Genomic DNA, 2,263 nt, shown 5'->3' with positions numbered 1-2,263 from the left:
CAAGAATTCCAAGGCTTTCCGGAGTTTTAGGTTATCGAAACCTACCAAATTTTGACAGTCTCGCAAAATATCGAATCGTTTCGATACTAAGATTCGAATGCTCAATGCCCATCCCTAACTCGATTCATCGAATAGTCGATTCCGCTAGGAAGATGGAAGTCAACGATTTGTTCATCGATCGAGGAAATCATAATTCTCGTTTCTCGTTGTCGCGTCGTTCGTCTTTCGTCGTTTGTCGTTCTTTTCTGTGATATTGGAGAGACGCTGGCAGCTCGTATATCCCCATCGTCCGTGCAGCGCCTATAATCTCTGCCGTGGCATGGGGAATTTTTTATTTCGCGCGCTTGTGATGACACCCACGTGGTCTCCTAGAGTCGCTCTTCGCACGATTCGCATAAAAGCCACCACCAATCTATATGGACGCAACCTTTCTCTTCTCGTGTGTGTTAATCAATCTGCTTCCTACGCTTTCAATTATGTAACACGGCATTACTCGGTGCTCGAGGAAATTCAAAAAGGACAATCTCGAGGCTGGGGCGTGCGCTCGAACCTCCTAACCTCTCCCTCGACCGAAGCTCCATGACTCTCGTTAACGTTCAGAACCTAATGGTTAAGTAACGCGGTCTCGTTGCTGGAAAATACCGTATTATTGGCGGATATTTCGATGATACGACAAGAATCGGGAGTGACTTCGATTGATTGGAATCGATTTTCGTGGTATTCTTTCTAACGACGATTCGGTCGAGGGAATTACCGAGAATGACGTCACGGTATTTGAGAACACCTGATGATTAACATCGCAATAATAGTCGTATTAAGAAAGGCAAATAAAAAAGATGGGGATTTACTAATAGAACGTATAAATTTTTGGCGTGGTTATGCAATGCGTTGATCGAACAATCGAATGTGTGGATCAAATGTACTTTTGCACGATTGTGTGAATAGAAGAAGAAATGGATCGTGATTATTCGCATTATTAAATGGATGCGAAAAATTTTACTTTTAAATCATTGTCTGAGATTGGTGCCACTTCTTTTTACATGCAAAATGTGACGCATTTTGTTTGTTAGAAAGTTCGTTAACTTAGCAACATGAAAGAAAGAAAGTGGTCAGACTATAAAATATGCTGCAATGTGTATCGAACAGATTTCGTCGATTTCGGCTCTATACATAGTAACTGGGAGCCTTTCCATTATATGCATTTTATCCTGTAAGTATGCAGATGAGTTTGAATTTTTTCCATTTTGACGATTGATATCTTTGTTCTGTATTTGACAAATTTGCGATACGTTTAACAAATATGGACATCATGTGAGATGAATCAATTTCAAAATTCGTTATTCATTCATTTTAGTGATTTGTAATTATTTGGAGCACCATTTTAAATAATAAGTCGAAGCAAAAATTATAAAAATACGAGTAATATATTCTTTACTTTATATATTTTTTCAAGCAGTCTACAAAACATTCTTACATTTGTTTTAAAAATGTTCATTTATGTTGTTGTCAAATTTCAAAATCCGTCCATACCCGATTTAATAAGTTAAAATTAATTTCATACTAACGTAAAGTAGTCCTACAAGTAACGATGGTTCTCTACCGGAAACTAGAGCTGAAAATATAAATATAATGTATATAAATAATATAAACAATAATTACATAAATAATCCAAACCAGCATTGATGACTGTTTTTTTACAAAACAAATTCTAACAAGTCACGTGGAATATCGATGCATTTCGAGCTTTGATATACACAAACGTACCACGCTAACTATCTTCTTTTCAAACATTACATAAATTTAAAATCGTTATTTCCAGGACTCCAATATTTCTAACGAACCCCTAATTATTCAAGATGCACGCTCGAAAAACTTCAAAATTATCGGATAATCGTTAAATCGAACCCGAGGAATCGTAAGCGCCGTAGTCTGTGCGCGAAACCGCGCTTCCTCGGCAGTCGAGCGATGGCGCAGAGATGCCGCCTATGCACGGGCGTATCCACGAGGCCGCGTTCTCGCGAGGGGGAGACCGGACGGAGCGAAACAGCCTGCGAGAAGGCCGCGGCGAGAAGCGAGAGAACGGCGAATGTATCGACAAAGCCCGACCATAGAACCTAGACCGACGTGTCCTGAAGAAAAGAAAGAGAAAGAGCCTGGCGTAGTAAGAAGGGGCCGCGCGAGATGCGATAAAGAGCGCGGGGTATCCTTCGCGGTCGGTACGTCCGTGCACACGTATACCTGTGCGACGTCGGTGTAGATCAGG

The sequence above is a fragment of the Bombus impatiens genome, unplaced genomic scaffold (assembly GCF_000188095.3).
Source record: "Bombus impatiens unplaced genomic scaffold, BIMP_2.2 scf_0127, whole genome shotgun sequence".
Taxonomy (NCBI): domain Eukaryota; kingdom Metazoa; phylum Arthropoda; class Insecta; order Hymenoptera; family Apidae; genus Bombus; species Bombus impatiens.
Note: the sequence above shows the minus strand (reverse complement) of the source record.